Source organism: Lolium rigidum, chromosome 4, assembly GCF_022539505.1.
Source record: "Lolium rigidum isolate FL_2022 chromosome 4, APGP_CSIRO_Lrig_0.1, whole genome shotgun sequence".
In the NCBI taxonomy this organism is placed as follows: domain Eukaryota; kingdom Viridiplantae; phylum Streptophyta; class Magnoliopsida; order Poales; family Poaceae; genus Lolium; species Lolium rigidum.
Window position 1 is genome coordinate 175,743,647 of NC_061511.1, and position 27,537 is coordinate 175,771,183.

A 27,537-nucleotide genomic window follows, 5' to 3' on the forward strand; every position below is an offset into this window, starting at 1 on the left:
ATTAAAGAATCACATTCATCTGAATATGACCTAACTCCTACTTAGCTAGAATCTATTCTTAGCCTCTATAGCTAGTTAAATACTCTACAAATAGAGTTCGAGATAAGACTAGACTACGAGTCGTTCTTCTGGAATTTATTTGCAGTTTTACCTCATTGTAAAGTAGGAGGCGGTGATGATCTTATGTAACAGAGTCAATGTTGTAATTCTATAGACATGCCTTGGACCCGCATATGTTTCTGTTGTACCACTCTGAGCGATATAATACTAGTGGAACGATGTTTCATTGGTGTTATATCAGACTTGCATACTACACCATGCAGTGGTATGCCCGGTCACCACAGTAGGTAACATGTTAAAAATGGCAGATTTGACCATTATCACATGTCACTTGGTTTTTATATTTCTTTTGATTGGTTTTGTGTTTCTTTGATTCAAAAGTGATTATTATGAGTTTATTGATATTTTCAAACCATTTACACAAAGTAGAAATGGCTTAGGCCAAGATTTGCAAAATGGATATTTGCTCTCATATGTCTTTTTCTTTTATTTTGTTTTTCTTTTGCTTTGTTTTTTTTTTTTTGACTTCAAAGATCAAGGTTTAGGGTTTAGAAGCATTGGTAACATATCAAACAAGCATCATGGCAATACCACACATATATGCATTAATACTATGCACCACATATAAATCAATTCAAGTTTTTGGTGGTTCCAATTTTTGAATAATGGAAAGTGGTCTCTCCCAGGGCCACCTTCAAACACACCTTCCAGGGCCACCGCCCCGGCGTCCCAGCTCATAGCTCAACGGAGAAAAGGATGAGAACGAGTAGACCTTCGCAGCGAGTACCCCGGACCCCCTGCCTGGAAGCATCAAACCTGACTGGAGAGAGCACCTCCCGAGGATCGGTAGACCAACAGCCCCCGTGGCTGCCGGCAACACCAGATCGCGGGACGAAAGACGATGGCTTCGCATGGCACCAGGCCCCTGCCTGCCAGCACGCCTCCCAGCACCCTCCCCAACACCGGCAGGCCACCGCCGCCGGCCAAGCTTGCCACCAAGGCAGCACACCGCACCTGACCGCAACACACGCCCACCGAGATGGAGATCCCGTCCAAATCGGGGCTGGATAGACTCAGAAGGGCCGGGCCCCTGCCCGGCCCGTGAGGCGCCAGATCCCAGCCTGGGGCGGCACACGGGGTCGCCATCGGCCAAGAGGGCCACCGACTCGCCGTCGGGACGACCTCGTTCGACCTCCCGAGCCCGTCGAGAGAGGAGCTCGCGTCGCCCGAAGCTGCAGCCGCCGCCGCCACGAGCCCGCACCCGCACCCGCCACGAAGCCACCGCACCGTCGCCGCAGCGACCGCACCCCCGCGCCCAACGCCCAACGCGGCGCCTCCGCCGGCCGTCACGGCCCGCGCCGCCACCACCACGCGGAGGTGAAGGGGTCGGCCCCGCCGCCGCCGACGCACCCGAGCTTTGCCCGGCCGGCGCCTTCCGACGGCGGCGAGGAGGAGAGAGGAGGGAGGGGGCTTTGGCGGCGCGGTGTTTACGGTTTCGCCCTGGGCGTCGCGGGAGCCCAGGGACGAAACTCCGGATCCTGGAAGGTTCGTAAAACCACAGAATCACCAATCGTTGACTGCAATTCTATAGCTGAATTTCTTACCCTCAAGAACCTAGTGTGAACACGCACACAGCAGAAACAAAACGGCTAGCTCAACATCATTCACTAACTTTCGCGACATGCAGATACATAACAGATAAATATGCTACATTAACGACCTCTATCATTGGACTCAAAACACACCGCCCCTTCTCTCTGATGAGATCAATTGGCTAGACAGACCGCACCATCCTGCATAGCATCATGGCACACAACTTGACAACCTAAAATTCTAACCTAGCTGAAATAGTAACACAACAGCCAAGCCTGGCACCTCCAAAAGTTTTCCTAACCATCTAGAGGATTCTAACAGCCAGAATCAATGCGAGACAAAATCATGAACGATGGTAATGAGCAAAATACTTGTTTCTAGGTAAGATAAGTTGACACCATATACCACCTAGACATAGTTTTCATGCCTGCTTAGAGAGTCCTAGTGCCCTACCAACCCAGATCACCACAAGATGCATTCTTATGCCTTGTAAATGACCATAAACTATATTCCCATCATACACTACATGTAGAAAGCCAGGACCAGATCAACACAAAAAAAAAACATCCCATGAACGACTATAACTTCCTAACACGCGGAGGCCAGTGTGGCTTAGCAAGGACAAATAATCAGCCACAAAATAGGAAAAAAAAACGCAAATAAGCCACGGGTAACAAACAGACATGCAGCATCCAATCGCAGCAGCAACTCCGTCCGACAGCAAACCATGACACCCAGTCTCCAACCACAGGCCCAGTAGGCCAGCACCCAGCCACAGACCAGAACGGAAGCATCACGCCACGCCGGAAGCAAGGACATCGCACTCATCCAGCCAGCTGAAACCTTCACCTGCAGAGGAAAGACTCGATCCAAATCAATAGAAGGAGGAAACAGAAGAATTTAAATCCCAATTCTCCTTGCATAAGCTATAGTGTTTGTATCATACTACCTCCGTCCCAAGGAATAAGGCGCACGCATATTTTAAGACAAACTTTGATCATAAAAATTGAGCAACAAAATCTTGGTTATATTATATGTAATTAGTATCGTTGGATTCGTATTGAAAAACATTTTCTAATGATGTTAATTTTATACAAACAATCTTTATAAATTTTAAGTAATACTTAGTATCATGCACATTGGTCCCACAAAAATGCTGATGTGGCAGCTAATTAATGAGGAGAGAGGAGATTAGAGTAACATAGGTAGATACCGTATCATAGCGCAAACAACGAGAAAAGTTGATGTTAAACAAAACTTATACACAAATTTGCATTGAGATTCTAAAAAACAATAAATATAATATGACTATGATACTACTCCATAATACTACCCACTATAGAGATAGTATCATGTAGTAGTATCATATGCATGATACTACTACATGATACTTACCACTATGATCAGCCTAACTTTTACCTCTTATTGGGGAGATTAAGTATTTATTATTAAACCGCAAAGCCTTCCTTACATGTACTTATTTCAGTTCAGTTTTACCACAAATCGGGATAGGCGACGGTGGCAAAGACGCTTGTTTCACATTGTGCCTTCGTGCCATGAATCAGCTTCATATTTGTCTATGTCTCTTGTTAGAGCTCATGTTGGATACCTCTTGTGTTGAGGCACCTCGCTCCTATGTGTTGTGTATTTGTATTCAAATGCAAATTACTTATATGCACACATGTAGGGGAGTGCCTCTATGTTTTTGCCATCATGCTTGTCTCTATAGTGATTCTCTTGCAAATCTGTATATTGTCATCAAACACCAAAAAAGGGGAGATTGAAAGAACATCTCTCATATTATGTTTTGTGTGTTTGCAGTGTATGTGATACACTAATGTTTGTTTAAGTGGTATAGGGATTATATAGATACATTTGTATGTGTGTTGGATGTGGTCAGTTCTGTCAAAAAAAACAGCAAAAAGATCATCAGGCCGGATAATCCGGGCCGGATATTTCCAAAATATCCGGCCCCCAGTTTTTCGGCTAAGGACTTGAGGAATTGCGGCTCAGTATGCTTCTGGATAGGGGCCGGACATTTGCCCGGATATTGTCCCGGTTTTGTCCCAAGGCCGGATTATCCGGGCCGGACATTTCGGAAATATCCGGCCCCCTCGAAAATGGCTAAGGACTCGAAGAAAAGCTTGTCCGGATAGAGGCCGGATATTTGGCCGGACATTGTCCCGGTTTTGTACACGAGGTCGGATTATCCGGGGCGGATTATCCGGCCCTTACTTAGGCCGGAATATCCGGCCCCCCCGAAGCCCCAACGGCTGGATTTTGGGGAGGGGTATTTATACCCCTCTTCTTCTTCCTTCCCCTTTGCTCAATCATTGCACAAGAAATCTGCCAAGCTTCACCTCCATTAGAGCCACCTCAAGAAACACAAGATTTGCAAGATATCCTTCCTCCCCCAACCAAAGCTCTTGATCTTTGGAGATTCGAAGGAGAAGACACCGATCTACATCCTCACCGAAGCGTTTTTCATTTCCCCCTCATTTGTTTGAGGGATCTCATGCTAGTGTTCCTATTTGGTTCCCTAGTTGATTTGTGTTGATGTGTTGTTGTTGATTGTTGTATTGTTACAGATTTGGGAGCCTCCAATTCGGTTGTGGATGTGTGCTCCAAGAACCTTGTAAAGGCCCGGTTTCCGCCTCGAGGAAATCCCTTAGTGGAAGTGGGCTAGGCCTTCGTGGCGTTGCTCACCGGGAGATCCGAGTGAAGCTTTCGTGGCTGTTGGTTTGGCTTTCATAGCAACCACACTCCTCCAAACGTAGATGTACCTTCTTGCAAAGGAAGGGAACTACGGGAATCATCTCCGTGTCATCGCGTGCTCCACTCTCGGTTACCTCTATCCTATTCTATCTCTTATATTGCGTAGCTATATCTTGCTTAGTTGCTTATCTTGTCATATAGGTAAATTCACTTAGTTGCATATCTAGAGAATTTACCTTTGTGTCAAGCCTAAATTGAAAAAGAACTAAAAATTGGTTAGCACCTATTCACCCCCCCTCTAGGTGCGGCATACGATCCTTTCAATTGGTATCAGAGTCTCGGCTCTTATTTCGGGCTTAATCGCCTAAGAGTATGCCGAACGAGGAGCCCTCGGAAGGGGCCGCTAAGACGGTCTCCATGGAAGACTTCAATTCGTTGAAGTCCTCCATGGAAGCCCAAATGGAAAGCATGAAAAAGATGATTGCCGAACTTTTGACTCTGGTCCCTCCCAAGGCTCCCATTGTAGAGGTAAAGGACACGGGTACGTCAGAAGAGGGAGATGCTTCAGAATTACCCTTCTCTACCAAACCCGTGGAAGGTGATAACTTAAACACTATCAAAGCTCCCATTGCATCTCCTAGGGGAACTAGTGGAGGTGAGAGCTACAATCGAGTAGCTCCACCTTTTCTATCTCCCGATATACCGGTTCCCCATCCCCATATGAACATTCGGGGCGACCCACCTAAGTTTTCCGTTGAGAATTTCGATACTTGGCAATTTGAGTTTCGCTCTCATGTTTACAGTGCCTCCAATGAACTTTGGAGAATCATCATGGAAGGCTTCAAGCCATACAACCCCGACAAGTTGACTAGAAGAGAAGCGGTTGATAGTCAACTCAACAACACCGTCTTACACATGATTCAAACTAGTGTGGGGACAAAGGATTTGTTTCTTGTTCGGAATTTCACCACCGCCAAGGAAGCTTGGGATGGTTTGGCCACTAGTTGCATTGGAAGTGAGAGCAAGAGAAGGAACAAGTATAATGCTCTTCGGAATAAAGCCAAAGGATTCATGAGGTTACCGGATGAAGATCATGAAGTCATGTATGGAAGACTTCTCACCGTTGCCGATTCCTTCCGGATTGTTGGTGCCACCCACATCAATGACTCTTGGATCAAGGAGAAGTACATTGAATGCATGATGTCGTTTGTACCCATTGACGTCAAGACTCTTGTCGGTAGAGAATGCTATCCATCTCTCACTTCTCGACAAGTCGTGCACGAGATGCAAGCTCTCAAGGTGCTTGAGCAAAACTCTCATGATTCTCGCAATCGAGCTCTTGGGATGACAAAAGGGTCCAACCTTGCCTTGGCGGTCAACTCCGTTGAAGAAGTGATTCCTCAAGAATCTTATAGGGCATCTTGGAGTATGTCCTATCCAGGAAGACTTGGAACACCACTACCATGACCACATGGCATTCCATGCTAACTCCTTTTGGGTTGACCCATCCAAGGCCAAGGAAGACAACATCAAGAGAAACAACTCAAGGGGGTTCACAAGTTCGGGCCCAAGGACAAGATCTTGCTACAATTGTGATGACAAGCGCCACTTCATTGCCGAGTGCCCCTATGAGAATAGGGAGACTCATGGTGGAAGGCTCATTCCCAAGCACAAGAGCAAAGACTCAAAGGGCAAATATTCAAAAGCCCCCAAGAAGAAATTCTACAACAACAAGACCAAGAAGGGCAAGAGGCCCTCAAAAATTGTGCTAGTGACTAGGGAAGAATATTCTTTCGATGAAGTTGAAAGCTCTAGTGATGATGAAGATGAAGAAAGCTCAAAGGAAGTGGCCGCCATTGTCACCACCAACATTCCCTCTTCATCTCTATTTGAATCCCCCAATGAGAATCCTCATATCAAGAATGCACATTGCTTCATGGCAAGGTCCTCCTTGGACACATCTATTGTGCTATCAACTCAAGAAGAATATACCTCCGGAGATGATGATGTTGATGATGAAGAAGATGCAACCTCTAATGGATTGGTCGATCTTGCCTCGCTCTCCACTAACTCTTCATCACCAAGTGAATCCCCCAATGAGGTCATTCATGTGGAGGAAGAAAGTTGCCTCATGACTAAATCCTCCGAGGTATCATCTCCTAACCCCTCTATGCCTAACATTTCAAGTGATCTTGGGGTTGATCTTGCTAGTCTAAAAGTGAAACAAGAAATGCTAGAGTTTGATGATTTCATTCTTAACCTACAAGGCAATACTAAAAAGCATGTTTCTAATCTCATGGTTCGTATGGCTCAACTAAATGGTACTCTTGAGAAAAAATGCCAAATAGAGAGAGAAGACTCTCTTGAACTACATGCTCTTAGAAATGCTCTTGAGGAAAGTCAAGAAACTATAGCTTCTCTTGAAGAGAGGTTAGAAAATCTTGGAGATCCTCAAGATAAAATTAACAAGCTCACTAAAGCTAGAGATCTTGCTAGAGCTAAGACTAAAGTGCTTAAAAAGGAAAAGGCCCAATTTGGTGTTGATCATGAGAAACTTGTGAAGGATCTAGATGAACTAGACAAAGCTCACAAAGCTTTGAAGAGTGAATACACTCTCCTATCCAAGTCAAATGAGCAACTTCAAATTAGGCTTGCTTCATATGATGTGCCTAGTTCCTCTACCTCTTCTTGTGATCATGCAAATATTATTGAGGAAAATGCTAGGTTGAAGGATGAACTTGCTAAGGCCTCCTCTCCCCAAAGTAATCTTTCCTTGGATGATCTTTTGAGTAAGCAAAGATCAAACAATGGGAAGGAGGGCCTTGGCTATAATGCCAAGGCAAAGAAGGCAAACAAGCAAAAGGCCAAGCCCGCACAAGAGAAGAAGAAAGCCATCACTAATGGTGAAGCCCCCAAGGGCAAAACCATAAATGATGATGATGCGGGAATTGCTAACCCTCACTATGTTTTATTTAAAGATTATTATGATGATGTTTATGCTAAATATGTTGGCCCATATGATGGTTATGTTGTTTGGTCTATTTGGGTCCCAAAGACCCTTGTTGCTAACAAAATAGGACCCATTGAAAAATGGGTACCTAAATCCAAGAATTGATCTCATGTAGGACTATGCCATGCGGAGGTTCAAAATGGGTACTTGATAGTGGATGTACAAGTGATATGACCGGCGGCAAGAACCTCGTCAAGGAGTTGAGGCCTAACATAAACAACATCACCGTCTCATTTGGCGATAATTCTACATCCGAGGTATTGGGTTTTGGCAAGGTTGTGGTTGCACACAACATTACTCTTGTGGATGTCATGCTTGTCAAAACCCTTGGTTACAATTTACTTTCCGTTTCCGCCCTTGGCAAGATGGGTTTCGCCGTCTTTATTGATAATGATATTGTGGTCCTCTTGTGGAGCAAGACTCTAAAAGTCTCTTTCGTTGGGTATCGCGAACACAACTTGTATGTGGTGGACTTTTCGGGGAAAACCACGTCAAGTGCGATGTGCCTATTCGGAAAGGCGGATGTGGGTTGGTTGTGGCATCGCCGCTTGGCCCATGTCAACATGAGAACTTTGCAAAGTCTTCACAAGGGGAACCATATTGTGGGACTAATGGAAAATGTGTCTTTTGCCAAAGATCGTGTTTGTAGGGCTTGTGTTGAAGGCAAAATGCATGACTCTCCGCATCCAAGCAAGACTATCATCTCTTCCAAGAGGATCTTGGAGCTCCTTCATGTGGATCTCTTTGGTCTCGTCACTCATGCAAGTCTTGGTGCGAAGAAACATTGCTTGGTGATTGTTGATGACTACTCAAGATACACTTGGGTCTACTTTCTCAAGACGAAAGATGAGACTCAACAAATATTCATTGACTTTGCCACCGAGGTGCAACGCCAACACAACCTCCTCATTATGGCAATAAGAAGTGACAACGGCTCCGAGTTCAAGAACTATACACTCAATGATTTTCTTAGTGATGAGGGGATTCGTCACCAATATTCCGCTGCTTACACCCCTCAACAAAATGGTGTTGCGGAGAGGAAGAACCGGACTCTTATGGATATGGCAAGATCTATGATGGCGGAGTATAAATCCCGCTATAACTTTTGGGCCGAAGCCATCTCCACCGCTTGTCACTCTTCTAACCGGCTCTATCTCCGCAAGGGCTTGAACAAGACTCCATATGAAATACTCACCGGGAACAAGCCTAATATCTCATATTTCAAGGTGTTCGGGTGTAAGTGTTTCTACAAAATCAAAGGAGTTCGTTTATCTAAATTTGCTCCTAAAGCTTTGGAGGGTATATTTGTTGGTTACGGTGCCGAATCTCACACTTATAGAATCTTTGATATATCTTCCAAGATTATCATTGAATCTTGTAGTGTGAAGTTCGAAGAAAATGATGGCTCCCAAGTGGGGCAAGTTGATGTTTGTGCAGGTGATGAAATACCTCAAGATGCCATAGTAAGAATGGGTGTGGGATTTTTCCGCCCCATTGAGGGACACGGTGTGGCGTCTCGGGAAGAACTATGCTCTACCACGGTGGAGCCCTCATCTTCTCAACATCAACAAACCCTACCTAGTGAAGCAAATGATGCACCAACCCAAAGAACAAGAACAAGACCCTCCCTCTTGTGTGCAAGATCAAGGACAAGATCAAGGACAAGATCAACCAAGCATTCATGATGGCTCCAATGAGGATCCAATCAACTCTTGCCATTCTCCGAATATTGTTCAAGATCAAGCACATGAGGATGAGCAACCTGAAGAAATTGAGGAAGCTCAAGTTGAAGGTCAAGACGGGGACCCAAATGATCAAGTTGATCAAGTGACACCTCCAAGGCCAAGAAGAACCAAGGAGGAGATCGAGGCCCGTCGTCTAGCAAGAAGAGATAGGAACCTTGAACTTCGTGGACACACTCATGACAAGGTTCTTGGTGATGTAAGGGCAAAGGTTTCCACAAGAAGGCAATTGTCTAACTTTAGCAATCATCATGCTTATATCTCCTTAGTGGAACCCAAGAAAGTATTTGAAGCCCTTGAAGATTCGGATTGGTTGGAAGCTATGCATGAAGAACTCAACAACTTCAAGCGCAACAAAGTATGGACCTTAGTAGAGAAGCCAAAGGGGTGCCGCAATGTTATAGGCACCAAATGGATATTCAAGAACAAGCAAGATGAGTTTGGAAATGTTGTGAGGAACAAGGCAAGATTGGTGGCTCAAGGGTTCTCTCAAGTTGAGGGAATTGACTTTGGAGAAACCTATGCTCCCGTGGCTCGCCTTGAGTCCATCCGTATCCTTCTTGCTTATGCATCGCATCATAACTTTAAGTTACAACAAATGGATGTGAAAAGTGCTTTTCTTAATGGTCCTTTGCATGAAGAGGTTTATGTTAAGCAACCCCGGGGTTCGAGGATCTCAACTTTCCTAACCATGTCTACAAGCTTGATAAAGCACTTTATGGTCTCAAACAAGCTCCTAGAGCTTGGTACGAGCACCTTAAGGAATTGTTGGTAGACCGTGGGTTTGATGTTGGGCTAATCGATCCCACTCTTTTTACTAAGAGGGTCAATGGGGAGCTTTTCGTTTGCCAATTATATGTTGATGATATTATCTTTGGCTCTACTAACAAAGCTTTCAATGATGAATTCTCAAAGCTTATGACCGATAGGTTTGAGATGTCTATGATGGGAGAGATGAAGTTCTTCCTTGGTTTTGAGATCAAGCAATTGAGGGAAGGAACCTTCATCAATCAAGCAAAATATCTCCAAGACATGCTCAAGAGGTTCAAGATGACCGAGATGAAGGGTGTGGCCACTCCTATGGTTACCAAATGTCATCTTGCACTTGATCCCAATGGTAAAGAGGTGGATCAAAAGGTATATCGCTCCATGATTGGATCCTTGCTTTACCTTTGTGCATCTAGACCGGACATAGTGTTGAGTGTTGGTGTGTGTGCAAGGTATCAAGCTTCTCCTAAGGAGAGCCACATGTTGGCTCTCAAAAGAATCTTTCAATATTTGGTTGATACCCCAAGATATGGTATTTGGTACCCCAAAGGCTCAAGTTTTATTCTCAATGGATATACCGATGCGGATTGGGCGGGTGACAAGGATGATAGGAAATCAACTTCCGGGGCTTGCCAATTCCTTGGTAGGTCCTTGGTGTGTTGGTCTTCTAAGAAGCAAAATTGTATATCTCTCTCCACCGCCGAAGCCGAATATGTTGCCGCCGCAAGTGGATGCACTCAATTGTTATGGATGAGGCAAACTTTAAAGGAATACGGTGTCATTTGTGACAAAGTGCCTCTATTATGTGACAATGAAAGTGCCATCAAGATTGCCTATAATCCGGTGCAACATTCAAGAACGAAGCATATTGAGATCCGGAATCATTTCATTAGGGATCATGTTGCTCGTGGTGATATTGAGCTTATCTATGTTCCTACCAAAGATCAACTTGCCGATATATTCACGAAGCCTCTTGATGAAGCAAGGTTCTCTTATTTGAGGAATGAGCTAAATATCATTGATTCAAGGAGTATAGCTTGACCATCTTGCAAACACACCTTTTGTCTCAAAACTTTATTTGGTTTAGATGTGGGCATGGAAATAGGGGGAGTGCGGTTTAAATTATTGAGCTATCCCTCCCCCATAATGCCAACATTAAGAAATCATTCTCTTAATATCATATGTTGATATGTGAGCTTCAATGATGAGTAGTGGCTTGGACCCAAGATATATCTTCGCGGTGCCATGCCACAACACTCATATATGGTGGCCTAGGCCACCACACTCTTCTTTGTGAAGAGTTGGAGTTACTTGGATCTTATCGCCTTTTATTTGACAACTCCATGTTCTTATGGGAAATCACTCTAGTTTGGCCTTATTTGCTCATATCTTGCAAACTTGAGTGATCATGTACCATTAACAGTTTGTACCCTCTAAACCTAAGCCTACACTCTCCTATAAGCCACTTCCATCTTGCTCATTTGTCATGTTTGGTAAAAACTTGGAGTTTGAGGTTTCTCGGTCGGATGATCTAGGTTGCCCCATCTTATTGGTAAATATGCATCTTATATGTGACGTGATATTTTATTACACCACATATGGGTTCACAAATAACCAACTAAAGATAGGCAGGATTTCCGGTGTTCTGGAATTTTCCAGAAAACCGGATAATCCGGCCCCCTGGCACCCCGGAATATCCGGCCTGGCCGGATTATCCGCCCTCACTTTGGGCCGGATTATCCGGCCTGGGCGATTTGCGGGAGGACTAAGGGAGCCCGCGGGGAGAACGGTTGCCACTTCAACCAGTTCCCCCCACGCGCCCCCTTCTCCCTCCTCAAGCCGCCGGAGCTCCTCCTCCTCGCCGGAGACGCCCCGTCCGCTCCCTCTCGGAGTTTTTGGGTGGATCGGGTGCCTCTCCTCCCTAGCTATCTTCTCCTCCAAGCGGCTTTCGCAATGGATGCGGGTATGACTCACAATCCCTAACCCTAGGTGTTGTGATTTGTATGTGCTATTTTCTTGGTGGATTTGGTGTCTAGTTGTTCCAAATCGTGTGTAGTATACTCCTCTTGCATGCTATGAGGCCGATCTGGTCATAGACAAGTTTTTGATTGGAAGAACCTGCAAGATTCGCAGGGCCGGATTATCCGGCCCCGCAAGACCGGATTATCCGGCCGGCCGGATTATCCGCCCCGAGGGACACCGGATTATCCGGCCTGGAGCTTCATCGCCGCTGCAGTTCTGTTTCAACCTATCGTGTCTAGACTTGTACCGACTTATAGTATGTTTCTAGAGTACATTACTGTATCATACATGACTTATGAGCATTATCTTCTCTTTGCTATCCATCTTTGCTATTCACAGGTCGTGTGTCTCGGGGTGCTCGGAGACGCCCAAGGGCTGATCGGTCAAGTGATGAGTTCGCGCCCAACGCTCCTCGCAAGTCCTCAGCATCTAGGCACAAGAACAAGGCTTCAAGGGAAAACTACAAGACCATGGACCCTGTCTCTTATTCCGCTATCCGCATGAAGAACTGGTATGAAGACCTCCCAAGGGATGAAGAGATAGAGGGCAGGAAATACTGGTGCATGGAGCAGGAGTTCATCTACAAGGACATTTATGAGCCCATGAAGAATCTGAGACCCATGCAAGCTATTGATGTGGACCTTCTGGCGGTCAACAATCACTTTGAAGATGCAATCTGGGTAGCTGGCAGGATGGGCTTGAAGGATATCATGAAGATTCAATGTGACTATAGTCCAGAGTTGGTGAAGCAATTCTTTGCCACCTTGGCCATCCAGAAAGATGAGGACCGCACTATGGAATGGATGACTGGCTCCACTCACTCTGTAGGGCCACCTTGCGCCGTTTGCTTGGTATTCTTGGAGTTCCTGCAGGAGGAGGTCGTCGTCTCCATGGACCTCAAAGGGCAGATAAGAGTGTGATGTTTGATCTCTATACCTCAGCTGGAAAAGTTGGTTCTTCCAAGGGGCTGCTTCCTATCTATGGTCAGTTACTCAGGTTCTTTCGGACCACCATCTCTCCAAGTGGTGGTAACAATGATGCACTTCGGGGAACACTTGTGGATCTTATGCACCTCAGCTTTAGGTGTGCTCGTGATACTAATGAGGAACGTAACTACACTATTGATATCATGGACTTCATCTTCAATGAGATTCATGATGCCATGGTCTCCCGGACCACCATACCTTATGCACCATATATCCAGCTACTCATCAACAACACTGCAGGCGTGGGTGGTGAAGACTTGAGCGGGTACCCATTGATGAAGCACAATGTCAAGAAGGCTTACAAGCTTAAGCCAGTCTCTTCTGCTGTTCCTGCACCTGACTCCTTCATGGGTGATGCTCGTTCTAGTGGTTTTGCTCCTGCTCGCCATCCTGACCTCCCGGCTATGAAGAAACAAGTGAGCAGGCTTAGTTGGTTTCAGCGTCACATCCTTTGCATGAACATTGAGATCCATAAGGAGAACTATGCGGCCAGCCGAGAGCGTTACGAGATTAAGCATACTCGGGCGGTTATTCGCACAAGCTCGGTGGTGAGCAAGGACCCCCTCCTCGGCCTCAAGTTCACCCGGGTTACGGTGGGTGGCATTACGCACGGGTTCCATGGAGTGATCTTGATGATTGCATTCAAAGGTCCAGCCTCACTCGCCGCTCTCCGGATGCCCCTGACAGCGAAGAAGAAGAAGAAGAAGAAGAAGCGGCGTACCAGTCTGATGATGAAGATGGCTCCGAGTGATCTCCATGCTTGTCCCCTTTTTGGCGTCTCGATGCCAAAGGGGGAGAAGTGTTCTATTAGGACTCTCGGGGATTTGCATGGTTTGGGCTCAAGCATATGCGTTTATCATTCCTTTATTGCTTGTGTTCCCTCTTATTTGAACTATTTGCTTTGGTTGTGTTCCGTTTAAAACTATGTGCTATGTGGTGTGAGACATTGTTATGGTTTTCGGATTTCTATATGTTGAGATCAAGGCTATTATATTATGTGTGATGCTATATCTCCGTATTATATATCTACACATGGGTATGATTTCTAGCATCCTATCTCAACTTCATATATGTCTATGTCTCTTGTTAGAGCTCATGTTGGATACCTCTTGTGTTGAGGCACCTCGCTCCTATGTGTTGTGTATTTGTATTCAAATGCAAATTACTTATATGCACACATGTAGGGGGAGTGCCTCTATGTTTTGCCATCATGCTTGTCTCTATAGTGATTCTCTTGCAAATTTGTATATTGTCATCAAACACCAAAAAGGGGAGATTGAAAGAACATCTCTCATATTATGTTTTGTGTGTTTGATGTCAATGTATGTGATACACTAATGTTTGTTTAAGTGGTACGGGGATTATATAGATACATTTGTATGTGTGTTGGATGTGGTCGATTCTGTCAAAAGAAACAGCAAAAAGATCATCGGGCCGGATAATCCGGGCCGGATATTTCCAAAATATCCGGCCCCCGGTTTTCGGCTAAGGACTTGAGGAATTGCGGCTCGGTATGCTTCGGATAGGGGCCGGACATTTGCCGGATATTGTCCGGTTTTGTCCCAAGGCCGGATTATCCGGCCGGACATTTCGGAAATATCCGGCCCCTCGAAAATGGCTAAGGACACGAAGAAAAGCTTGTCCGGATAGAGGCCGGATATTTGGCCGGACATTGTCCCGGTTTTGTACACGAGGCCGGATTCTCCGGGGGCGGATTATCTGGCCCTTACTTAGGCCGGAATATCCGGGCCCCGGAAGCCCCAACGGCTGGATTTTGGGGAGGGGTATTTATACCCCTCTTCTTCTTCCTTCCTCCTTTGCTCAATCATTGCACAAGAATTCTGCCAAGCTTCACCTCCATTAGAGCCACCTCAAGAAACACAAGATTTGCAAGATCTCCTTCCTCCCCCAACCAAAGCTCTTGATCTTTGGAGATTCGAAGGAGAAGACACCGATCTACATCCTCACCGAAGCGTTTTTCATTTCCCCCTCATTTGTTTGAGGGATCTCATGCTAGTGTTTCTATTTGGTTCCCTAGTTGATTTGTGTTGATGTGTTGTTGTTGATTGTTGTATTGTTACAGATTTGGGAGCCTCCAATTCAGTTGTGGATGTGTGCCCCAAGAACCTTGTAAAGGCCCGGTTTCCGCCTCGAGGAAATCCCTTCGTGGAAGTGGGCTAGGCCTTCGTGGCGTTGCTCACCGGAGATCTGAGTGAAGCCTTCGTGGCTGTTGGTTTGGCTTTCGTAGCAACCACACTCCTCCAAACGTAGACGTACCTTCTTGCAAAGGAAGGAAACTACATGAATCATCTCCGTGTCATCGCGTGCTCCACTCTCGGTTACCTCTATCCTATTCTATCTCTTATATTGCGTAGCTATATCTTGCTTAGTTGCTTATCTTGTCATATAGGTAAATTCACTTAGTTGCATATCTAGAGAATTTACCTTTGTGTCAAGCCTAAATTGAAAAAGAACTAAAAATTAGTTACCACCTATTCACCCCCCCCCCCCCTCTAGGTGCGGCATACGATCCTTTCAACTGGGGACAAATCTAGATGTGCTCACTCAGATGCAATGCACTCCAGTTGATAGAGGTGAGCTCGGAAATTAACCTCAATTTTAACTTGCAAAACATATGACTTACTGGTTTCATTTTACAAGGAGACATCGGGATGAAGATACTGATTTTTTTTTAACTCTGAAGATACTGATTGGCTAAGAAGAAATAACACTTACAGGAGGCAGCCAGTCCATATGCCCTATGAAGGGAAAGCAAAACTCCTGCTTGGTATGTACGCAAACAAATCCTGATTAATTCCATGTCTTACCTCAAAAAGTGATTTTTTGTATTGCTTCGTAGATATTCCCAGTATCAATATCAACCCTATTGAACTCACAACATCCATCCTTCACCAAGAATTAATGCACAACATCCATCCTTCAGCAAGAACCACTCACTGATCCCAAATAACGGAAAAGACAATGGGATAGGGAAAGATATGCGTAGATAGATGAGTTCAAGAAAGATGAACTACTAAAAAGACATCGTGAAGCACATCAGAAAAGGAAGTCCTCGACCGGTAAGACTTGCACGACACCAATCATGATAACTCGCTTAATGTCTCCGAGTGCACTCTGACAGGAAAAAAGAAGAGCTCCAAGTGTACTCTGATACGTACACAACCAACATCAAGGTATTTGGCACTTATACTTTAAAAAAATTTGAATTTGAAATTTTCTTAACTTTAAAATTTGCTCGATTTTGAAAAATGTAAAAAAGAAAAAACAGAAAAAATAAAAAACGAAAAAATCGAAGAAAAATCAAAATAAAACCGAAACCCAAGAAAAACTAGAAAAAAAACTCGACGAGAACCTGGAAAACCCGAGGCTACTGGCTCCCTGCCTGTTGATGGGCCGTGATCAATCCTCGTGGGCACCATTTTGCTACAAATTAAGCTTGTTGCGGATCCATTTTTTAACAAATCAACGGAGCTACAACTCAATTCCGATGATGGCGAGCAATTCTGGGTAGGGCGAAAGGACAACGAAGGTATCAGGGTGTCGACGGAGGCGTCGCCGGCGTCTTCGTGGTGCAAGCGGGGGGAGAACGTCGGCGAGGGGTGGAGAGCCTGGACTGAGTATATTTAGAGGTTGTGGTAGCCGACGACTTGGACGTTTCCACGAGAACGTTGAGCCCCCAAACGCCCTACGCTAGGGCAGTCCGCATCACGGCCGCGGTAGACGACGCATTACCTTCGTCTTCACTTGGAACTGTCCAATGTGGTAGTTTGGACTCTGATGAATCTCTCCGATAACAGCCATCCATACGCCGAGAGCGGGCACGCACCGACGCTCGTCGAGCCGCTCTAAACCCGAGCGGAGCCATCGGTGTGCCGTGGGCGGCGTGGGCGCGTGGCGTTCGGTGGTCACGCCCAAACAAAATTGAAAAAAATCATCATAGCCATCGCTCCATTTTCCCCTTCCTCCGCGCTCGTGCGTGGCCACCACACCCCCATAGGTCCATACCCTCCCGGCTGCTAGCTCCTCGGCCGCTTCTTGACCCGAGTCTCCCTCTCGCTCTCTTCTTCTTCCCTCGGCCGTCGCTCCGCTCTACTGTCACACGCCCGTCTCCCCATTTCTCGCAAGCTTGTGGCACATAGCTTGAGTAACCGCATCTCTATCTCGAGCGTTGATCCATGGGGAGGCTGTGCAGAGTGGTGGCTGGGTTGCTTCTGCTCATCATCTTCTTCAGTTCCAGTACTCCTGCCACCTGCGGCTCCGATGCTCAGCAAGGTATGTCAGTATGTGTGCCTACTTGCATATCCTCTGTTCTTTTGAGCATACCAACTGCTGAAGAATCATTCACGGAATTTAATCCATGTGTTCTTCTCTCTGTCATAAGAGCAAGCTTTGCTACTCCCTTAGTTCACGTTCCTTGAGAATTAAGGTACTGATGCTAGTACGCACTGACTGCAGGAAGGGCGAACCACCGGGAAGAAGATGCACCCTCCGTCGCTCGGTGAGAACTCTACCTAGCTCTCATGTTCAACTCAGAGATGCTCTGGCTTCCGGTGTGTCAATGGTAGAGAACGTAGTGTAATTTCGTGAAAGGCGTTACAGTAGCGAGAGTAGCTTGGAAACTTCTTCATCTAGATGTTCATGTTTTTTATTGGTCGGAACATTCCATTTTCCGTTTAAATTAGTAAAGAACCCCAGAAAATGATATGATCACCTTAAAAGCTTCAAAGGTATTCCACCCACACTCGATCTTCTTAGATTGCATTGCATAGATACACAACAATCTGAGGCGGGAATGATATGTGTCGGCTGTCAGAGACGGACAGCTGAACCACCGAGCAACCGCAGCACCGGTAGTTGGCGCGCGTCTCTTGTCCAGTTCTTCTCCGCCTCTTCTGCTCACCACTCTCTCGGTCTGCCGACTCGATCATTGGCAGGTTAATCCAAGCCTCTGGCGGCGCCTCGGCACGCCGCACGCGGCATCACGCTGCCTCCGGAGCCGGCCACGGTGGTCACCCACGGCGCCGCTGCGGTCGGTGAAGCGTCTCAAGCGGCGGGGCATGCTCGCCGCATGTATGTCATCGCGGGAGCAGGAGCTTCCGTCCTCGCGGTCATGTCGGTGGCGCTGCTCGTCCTGTGCTACCGGTCCAGCAAGGTGGTCACCGTCAGGCCGTGGGCGACCGGGCTCAGCGGGCAGCTGCAGAGGGCTTTCGGTTCCTCACTGAAAACTGTGCCAAGATTCCATTTGTATCACTTCTTTTCTTGGGAGTGACTGGGAACTGGCTGCAGGCGTGCCGTCGCGAAGAGGTCGGAGCTGGAGGCCGCCTGCGAAGATTTCAGCAACGTCATCGGCTCCCTGTCGGAGTACATGATGTACAAGGGGACGCTGTCGAGCGGCGTTGAGATCGCGGTGGTGTCGACCACCAAGAGCTCCGCCAAGGGGTGTGGTCCAAGCACTGCGAGACACGGTTCAGGAAAAAGGTCGGACCGAATTAATATCAGCTTCTTTTAACGCAACAAAAAAAAAAAAAAAAACTCTAGCTAGGATGGAACTGACAAAATTAGGATTTACTCTCGAAAAAGCCATGAAACTGAACAAATGTCCATTGTGTTGTTTTCAGATAACAAGCTAAACCACAAGAACTTCGTGAACCTGCTCGGCTACTGCCAGGAGGAGCAGCCATTCACAAGGATGATGGTGTTTGAGTATGCTCCGAACGGCACGCTCTACGAGCATCTCCATGGTAACTACTGGAGTTTCGTCCACAACACATCCATCCATGAGTTTTAGCAGATCAACTGATAATGATATGGTTTGCTGCAGTGAGGGAAGACGGTCACCTGGACTGGCCGACGCGGCTGCGAGTGGCGGTGGGGATCGCCTACTGCCTGAGCACATGCACCAGCTGAGCCCGCCGGAGATCCTCGGGACGCTCGACACGTCCACCGTCTACCTCACCGACGACTTCGCCGCCAAGATCGCCGACGTCTTCTTCTGCTCCGACGAGGCCTCGTCGACCACCAAGGAGATGGAGATGGCGAGCCTGAAGTCCCCGCCCATGTCCGACAAGGAGAGCGTCGTGTACAGCTACGGCATGGTGCTGCTGGAGATCATGTCCGGCAGGTTCACGGCGTCGGATGGCGGCCTGCTCGAAGGCTGGGGGGCGAGCTTCCTCAGAGGGGAGAGGCAGCTGAGGGACGTGACGGACCCCGGCCTAAGCAGGAACGCGCCTCTCCAGGCCGACACCATGAACAAGCTGGACGGCGTGATACGGTCCTGCACCGACCGGGAGGCGAGGCGGCGGCCGACAATGACAGAGGTCGCGAGGCGGCTGAGGGAGATCACCGCCATGCCGCCGGACGCAGCCACCCCCAAGGTGTCGCCGCTATGGTGGGCCGAGCTGGAGATCATCTCCACAGAGGCCGCCTGAAGAGTGTGCAGAGCGTTCAGTTGCCTTGCTGCTTGTTTGCCAGAAGTGTTCGTTCTCCACATGTATATATGAACAGTTCGAAACATTGCTACTTGGTGTCGCAGAGTGCTGCTTGTTGCAAATATGACTAAATAAATCTCCAGATTTTGTACCGGTATGTTTACCTGAGGTCCTGAGTGCAGCAGCTGCATTAGTGCAGCAGCTGCATTAGTGCAACTCATAAACTGCAGAAATTTCATTAAACACAGCTCGGACATAGTTCAATCCACAAAAGCATGATAAGAACATTATACTGCAAAAAACAGTAACATCAAGCAGGATAGCATGGATGAACACAGAGTAGAATACATTTAACAATTTAGCTGTTCAAGACGTCCAATGCCATAACCCCCATATCCCACTGCCGTCAAATGTGACGCATACAAACTTGACACACTGAAAATGTGACGCATAACGACTTGACAGACTGAAAATAAGCAACACAGGATACACCTACGACAAGGTTCCTACCACTGACGCTACATATACTTTGATATCCTTCCGTTCATCTGCGCCAAACAAGCATTGGCGCAGCAACAAAACAGAACATCCGCCATAAAAGACAAAGCAAGATAATTTCTCATACTCCCTCCATCCCACAGAAACTGTCGGACGGTTAGTTCAAATACAATTTTACGAAAACCCCCCCTCTAGTTATATTTCTTTCCCAATCAGGTCCTTAAACTTAAAATCAAAGATGGCGTCTGTGGCTGACAATCTCCGGCCGTCCCTCGCCGTCCGCCGCAGTACGCCGGAGCTCCGCCGGTGGGGCGCAAAGGAGGAGCTCCGTCTCTGGGTTCGCAGCTCCCTCCGCTTGACCAGGACGTCTGCTTCCTCCTCGTCTCGACCAGGAGCTCGGCCGGTGGGGCGCAAAGGAGTTCCGCCGGTGGGGCGCGGAGTAGCAGCTTCGCCGGTGGGGCGTAGAGGAGGATCTCCGCCTCTTCCTTCTCCTCCTCGGCTCGACCAGGAGCTCTGCCTCACCGCTTCCCCTCACAAGGTCGACGCCATCGCGCCTCCTGCTGCTGCCGCCGCTTCACCCTACAAGCTCGACGCCATCGCGGCCCTGCCTCTGAGCTCATCGTTGTCGCGACGGCTCGACCTCCTCCCCGCGCCATTAGGCCGCCAGCTGCTTCGAAGGCGAGGTCCTCGGCTCCCTGGACAAGATCGTCGTCGTCCTGAACTGTTACCTGAAGAAGCTACTGCAGTTTAAACTCGAGTTTCAGTTCAACTTTTCAGTTCACATTCTTAAGATTTAGATAAGGTGTGAGATAAGGACCACCTAAATAGTCCTGAACTGTTACCTGAAGAAGGTAATGCAGTGGGTTTGAATTGTCCTCAAGAAGGGTAGGGAACTTGATCCCTGTTGTTGGTTCTGTCACATCTTCTGGCAAGATTGTTCTTGGTGCAGCAACAAGAGTAAAGCCTGGACGCCTTTCTTCCAAATACTCTGATTTGTGTACCATCTTTTCCCTAAGTAATTGAATCCATGAGCATCTTTGGTAATCTTTGTCAATACATAGAAGAATTTGTTTAATCAATTGAATCAACCTTGTATATTAACATGGTTAAGTCTGAAAACATTGTGTTCATGTTGGAGAGAGCCAGAGAGGCAGCTCATTATAACGATTTGTTTCCACTGTTTAATATATAGAAGGTAAAGGCTTATTTGAAGTGCATGCCACTTTGCTATATTGTGTTTGTAAATGCAGGTAAACATGTTAGGTGACAATAAGTTAATGATGTTACAGGGTAAACAATTGAACAGAGATAGTAGAAGACAGTCTAATTGGACATCAAACTCCTCCGAAGCCTTGTCTTCTGTGGGATCACTCAAAATCAATCAACATGAACCTCAGAGAAACACCCATAAAAAACAAAGCAATTAAAATAAGGCCACTTGGTCTATTTCCAAGGAAAACAAGCTGCTAAACCACAAATTCTAGATGTCTGTTTCCTAGTCATTATCATACCCACTTGTATTAATATTGGCGTGTATGAATCAACCAAAATACTATGTATCCTAGTAGTAGAAACTTTTCTGTTTAATGTTATTGATGTAATATTAGATGTATGACAACTTTACAATCATATAATATGCCATCAGAGAAACCTACAAAAAATAAGTTCATCAAACAATGCATGACGTGAACAAAACACTGGAAAAAAGATGGAGCAGACCTCAAACAAAGTCAAATCAGAACCCCCAGTGATATTTCACACGATTCCTGTAGCTCTCTCTATTCCAATATCTAGCAGCAGTGATTATATGGCATTAAGAGCGGCATCTCTTGCTCATGACTTGCCTGAAATTATAAGCCGACACAATAAATAAACAGAGGAAGGTAAGTGTCAGTACAGTTAACTATGGTTATACTGTATGTCATGTGTGAGGAAGCTGCAAACTGCAGTGCAACACCAGAGAAACTGGACTCAATTCGTCAATTTCATTACAGGGAAATTTTATTGTTAGTCAAGTAGTTAACAGTAACACTATCTTAGTGTCAGTGGGACCAATTGGTGGTTAATGGTATTAACTTGATGCCATCAGGTGAGTGAAAAATGATTCTGAAGCTACAGATATCCACAGATTCAAGTTTTGGTAGCATGCATGGGAACTAACATCCTCATTGATGGAACTAACATTCTTACCAGATAAAATCTTGTATTTTTGGTAAATGTGCTGGTATCAACCCTGTAAGTCAACCATAGATCATTGCCATTACGAGATGCTTGCATGAAGAATGCACTTAGAAATATTAGAAGTACCATTGACCATCCCGCAAATGTTGCATATATTCTGTTTGTGTTCTCGCACAATAGGAATCTGATGCAAAATCCAGACCTTTCTTGTTTGCCTAAATTGGTTTACTTTAGGATGAACATCTTCCAACCTGAGGAAGGATTGCCCACTTCGCATCTCATGTGAGCAACTGAAGCTCCTTCCTGCTTGTTACTGTCAAAGTTAAGCACCTAAGCTGTACTCAATAATCCAATTTGAAGAAAATACCTCAAATTAAGAACTGAAAACTTATGACTACGAAATTTCTATTGAAGATCATTTGCTGCTACCAAAAGGCAGAGACTAAGAAGATCATCCACAGAAATAGGCATCGCATGCCACAGGAACAGCAATCACCATGGGGGATAAATTTGGGGAAAAGGATGTCAGCGACCTCACCTGGATGCGGACGATGCAGCGCGGGGGCACGTTGGCCCCGAGCTTGAGGATGGTGCTGGAGCACTCGAGTCCCGGGTAGAGGGAGGCGTAGGGCGGCGGCGGGTACTTGCCCTGCTGCTGGACCGTGTCGGCGCGGTTGACCTTGGCGGCGGCCAGCTTGAAGAGAACCTTGCCGTCCCCGCCACCTCCGCGGAAAAATTTTGGACCTTTGGATTTGGATGTCGACGCGGTGGGGAGCGCAGACCTTGCCTTCAAATCCAGTGCATAGAGGTGGCGCACGGCCTCCCTGTTGCTTCTATCTCCTCTTCTCGGCGTCGTTGGGAAGCTACGGTGGATCCGTCGAAAAAGTCCAATTTTCCGATCCACCTAATGGAGGCTGCAGAGCTGCGGGAGGGAGCGATGGTGGATGCGGGAGAGGAACCGGTCCTAGATGCGGCGTGGTGGCCAGCGACAGAGAGCGGCGGGCGACGCTGCGGACAGGGACACGAAGACGGTGGAGAGGAGAGACTCACATGCTTGTCAGGAATTCGTGGAGGGTCTTTTTGAAAAAACGTCCGTCCGACAGTTTCCGTGGGACGGAGGGAGTACTAAGAAACTATTGCCTGGTTTATCATTCCCTGGGTCTACGACCCCGTATCCCTGACTTCGTCGTCCATATCTTGGCACTCCATCAAGAACTCAACATGGAAGAGGTGGCTCTTGAACAGATCCTTGGAGATAGGGCCAAGTGTGTCTGCAAGATCTCCCAGGACAGCAACCGCAGCCTTTGTCACGCTATCATCCCTGAAAGTAAAACACACATACACATGATGTTAAGGAACAGGACCAATCGCCCATGTAATAAGGGAAAAGAAATGACATGCACCTGCTACTATCTTTGTAGACAGCGTCGGTGAACTGCAATAGATGGCCTGCATATGATATCATCAGCTGAGCCTTTGCGCCCTTGATACCCTGTAATATGCCAGAGTATGCCTCGATATGCCACGTCTGAGCTGGTTACCATAATCAACCATATCCTCATCACTTGGATCCAAAACAACAAGAAGCTCAGCCGCTCCTTGAAGCATTTGCATAGCATACAGCAGGTATTTCTCAAAATTTTCACCGATGGCAAGAGCAATGTCTCCAAAGCATGAGAAAATTGGAGGTTTCACAGACCTGTTTAGCAGTGAGTTCGAGAGATCCTTGAGAACGGTCATAATTCCATCGCAGAAGGGCAAAATCTTATCTTCCAAGGCACGGCAAATATCAGCAACCACCCCTACAGAGATGGAGCATACTTGGTATTCTTCATAATTCTGCAAGCCTGCTTCAAGGTACTTGAAAAACTCAGGCATGTATTTCACAAAATCTGGACCAGTGGCATAAGCAAGAGCACCAATTGCAAGCATTGCTTCTTCATGTACAGTAGCACTGTGGCAAGCAAAGACGCGGAAGAACAGCAACATCAACTGATCAGCAGTCTGAGCAATTATGGACTTCACATCTGAGCTGCTCAGTTTCTGGATAATGACCTGCAATACACCACACAGCAAAGCCTGCAGATCGCTTTGCTTCTCCTTAACACCAGATGTATCTATTTGGCGATCAAAGGTAAGGTTCAATCTCCTCATAATCTCTTGCAATAACTGCCCTATGATGCTTGAAGTTTCAGGTATGTTGCTGACTCTAACAATCTCATTTCAGCGCTTCATAAGCAGATGAATGAAGCCTGAAATGGGTCATGTCACCACGATCCGCTGCAGTAAGGAGAGCAGCTATAACATTAGGAAGAAAAGGTGTAAGCAAAGATGAGACCGCCTCTGCATCTTCATAACCTTGGGCAAGGAAATATATGGCTCCACAGACTTTCTAGGCCACATTTGGAACATCTTTGCTACTCTCTAGCAACACGGTCATGATACGAGGAAGGTTCGCATTCGATATGATTGGATTTGAACTGCATGGAGAATGCAAAAGCTCAAATACTCGCCAAAGAGACCATGCAGTGGTGTCCTTTACCTGGCTGTTTGGATCATTCATTGTGTTGAGCAAAAAATCAAGTCCAGCTTGTACCAGGGGAGCAAGTTTCTCAAGGGAGGGGCCATCAAGGATAGAACCAAATGCAAAAGTGGCCGCCTCACGACAACACCAATCCGGCTTTGTGATGTTAGCCTCCACAAACGGCATCATAAGTGGGACAATTGCATCGCCAACAGTTCTAGCAATAAGTCCAAGGCACGTTCCAACACTCAAGGAAATGTTCCAAGCATTATCATCTTGCTCTTGATCTTCCTCTTGCTTTAACAGAATGCAGCATTGGAACAAGTGAAGGGAGAGCCTTTTCAATGAAGCGATAATTTACAGTTGAGTTAGCATCATCAGATCCCTCATATTCCTCTTGGAGTTCAATCTCTTCCTCACAAATAGTGCTACAGAACTCAACAGCTTGAAGCGCAACTGGTTCCTCATCTCCTTTCACAGCATTAGCTGTCAGATTGAATATAGTTTGCATATAAGGAGACAAGTCCACATAATATGTGGATGCGATCACAACAAGGCATTCAAAGGCTGCCTGCCTGATCAGCTGTATCACAAATGACCTTCATTATAAAGGTCCTCTCCATCTCATTTGCAAAGTTGCTCTCAGCAAAATCAAGAGCATTATATAGAGCTTTGACTGCTGCAAGACGGACTTCATAGCTCTGTCTGGTTCATTCCCTGCACAACTGCAGTGAGAACTGCATTGACTTGATCCTGCACCAAGTGCTCAGGAGGAATCTCCTCACACACATACCACAACGCCTCTAGGGTTGCTTGCTTTAGTGGCGCAGATGCCCCCTGCTGCGTCATGTTGCCCAGCAATTTGGCAATGAGGTCTTGCCATTCCCGACGGGGTATCTCAATGGATGCAACCTTTGCAATGACTTGTGATGACGTCTGCCTTGATTCACAGCAACCATCGTGCATGATCAAATTCAAAGACCTACTCGACCTTACACTACAGGTACACTCGAGTCCACCAACCTCCGGTACAGCTCGTAAGGCACATCAATGCTATATAAAAAAAAGGAAACAAAACTATTATTTAAGAAATTAATTTCCAAGCTATTTATGGAAAGGGGAAGCCAAAAGAGCGTACTATTGTGCCGTGGTCGCCTGCAGATGTATAAGGATAAGCGCTGAAGCGTGTGCGAAGTACACTCCAAATATCTTGGCTAACATAAGGGTAGGTTGGTTTGGGTCATCCATCTGTTGTTCTATGAGTACATTATAAGACTGCGATCAAAAATACTTTGTGCGTAAGTTCCAAATCACATTTATTCACCAAATCAAATAGATGCAGCTAAAGAACGATAATACTAACATTAGCTTTAAAAGTTGCTGCCGGTGCCTGTGGATTTAAATTAGGCGCTTTATTTCCCCACCGTCTTATCCAAGCAGGATCGATGGGCACGATTGGCCAATTCCATGATCCTTTCGCAGGCCTCGGCTCCCATTTCCATCTATTCAACCGAGCAGGATCGTATGCCCAGATATCATGACCAGCCCCTTGGGGAGGTAATGTACGGTGGACTTGCGGAGCAGGGGTACGAAGCTGCATAAAACGAATACAATAGTTAAAACAACGCCCTAAAAGATTGGGGTCCTCACCTAAAAAAAGCTAAGATATTTTTTTAATATAATGTACTCACCAAAGTTTCTTCAGGTGCGTGCATATCGTCATTGCGCCCAAATCTGTACAGTGCCTCAGGCTGCTCAGTATATCCTAACTGACGCTGGTTTGTCCGCATGTTTGTGAACATCAAGAGCTCATAAAACAAAGGATTATCCAGCAACTTACTGCGCCAAACAACCATCTTAAGATCTACCCAAGCTTGATCTAGGAGATTTTCGAGTTGCTGAGCATCACGATGTCCAAGGTACTTGTGGGCATTTGCGAGCGATGCGAAGAGTGCTCTAACTGCAGCTATCGGTGCATAAGAAAAGTGATAGCGGATAAGCAATCTAAATCTGGCTTGAAACACGGTTGCACCCGCTAGAACAACCAATGGAGGTGGCGTTGTGACTATGTAGTGTAAATGGTCCGTGAACAATGCAGGGACTCCTCTATTGTCGCGGTAGTGTGGAAGAAGTGAATTACCCAAAGCTTCCAAATCAATCAACAGATCAGCAAAGGGATTTTGTGTTGTTGCTACCGATGGTATAGTCATGGTAAAGAGGCCATTAACAGACAAAAAATCCTGGTCCGAGAAAGCACCTTTCCAGCAACGTCCTAAAGCAGACTGATCAATAAAGAAACAGTATGCGCTCCTCAAATACCTGCAGCCAGGATCGGTGCCGACAACCGCAGGGTCTCCGAAATAAAGTTCCTTACTGTCGATTAGATTAACCCCCTGGGACCACTGCAAAAAGCCATTGTTCGCAGCAGCAGGGTTTGGGTTCTGAGCAAGGGGAGGGTTTGGGTTCAGAGCAGGGGGAGGGTTCTGAGCAGGAGGGGGGTTCTGAGCAGCAAGGGGGTTCTGAGCAGCAAGGGGGTTCTGAGCAGGAGGGGGGTTCTGGGGGTTCTGAGCAGGAGGGGGGTTCTGAGCACCACGATTTCCCCAAGCACGATTTCTCCCACGAGGTTGTCGACCTCGATTCATCATCCCTGAATTGAACAAACTAACAAATTAGTATGAAAGGAAAATATTGGACTAGTAACAAAATATTACACGGACGATGAGATGGAACTGGGCGTCTTACCTTGGTTTGCTGCCGCTCAAGCAGATGCGAAGGACGCTAGGTGCGAGAGGACGCTGATAGATCTAGTGCCGCGGTCACTCACGTCGGTTTGAGGGTAAGCAGGGAGATGGTTTGTGGCCGCTGCCAGTAAACATAACAGTGAAGTTTATTATCGTTTCTTTGAAGAAAAAATACATGATAGTATTGAGTTCAGGAAATAAATAAAAAAGAGTATTGAGTCCCTTTCTCCTCTTGTACAAGGTTTTTT

General features: G+C 46.5%; 2 pseudogenes; one reads left to right on the forward strand and one right to left on the reverse strand.

Moving 5' to 3' along the window:
• The first annotated feature begins 16,904 nt into the window (after positions 1-16,904).
• LOC124706392 lies at positions 16,905-19,502 on the forward strand (annotated as a pseudogene).
• A 287-nt stretch (positions 19,503-19,789) lies between these two features.
• On the reverse strand, positions 19,790-27,046 carry LOC124706391 (annotated as a pseudogene).
• Positions 27,047-27,537: the final 491 nt, after the last annotated feature.